This window comes from Nothoprocta perdicaria, unplaced genomic scaffold (assembly GCF_003342845.1).
Source record: "Nothoprocta perdicaria isolate Ctin4 unplaced genomic scaffold, notPer1 scaffold_8, whole genome shotgun sequence".
Lineage (NCBI taxonomy): Eukaryota > Metazoa > Chordata > Aves > Tinamiformes > Tinamidae > Nothoprocta > Nothoprocta perdicaria.
Genome location: NW_020456087.1, coordinates 7,503,170 through 7,503,850, shown reverse-complemented (window position 1 = coordinate 7,503,850; position 681 = coordinate 7,503,170).

Below are 681 nucleotides of genomic sequence, written 5' to 3'. Positions count from 1 at the left end.
CAGAAGGAACAGCTCAACTCAGATCAATTCTTGCCACTTCCACGGAGTCTCCCGCAGGGGTGGCTCTCCAGCCTCTCTCTCCCTCGGCAGGTGACGACGGCTCAGGGCAGACTCGCGCCTACAGGGAAGGACCCCCGGTCCCAGGAGTGGGTCAGGGAAGAGCTGGACACTTGCGTACTTGCGGCAAGAAATTGCAGCGGCGACCGACGCTTCTGCATTGAGCCGCTGTGGACACGCAGTGTCCTGTGCCGTTGTGTTAATAAAAATATACCTCTTATCGAGAAATAACTGCCAACAAGTTTTTTGGTAGCTTCCTCTTTTCCCCATTGAGCTCAGAMGCTTCAAAGATTTTAGGCACGTAGTGAGAGCCCGTCGCCCTGGCGTCTGGGCACACTTAGGCACGTGTTGGAGAGCTGTAGTGATGGGGCCCGAGCTCCCGCGTGAGCCCCGCTTGCGGAGGGAAGCGCGGCGGAGCCTTCTCTGCTAGCTGAAAGTGTCTGAAAGGGGGAAGAGCGATTTGGGGCAAAATGCCAAGAGGAGGCACAGGCAGAAACGCCCCCCCACACACACTCCGCGGCTGCTGCGCGGCGAAATGGATGGCGAGTCCGAGCCTCGGCCCCTCCGCGGCTGCGGCTGGACGAGCACATTCGCTTCCCCTTGGGGAGGCACCGCAGCAAGTTT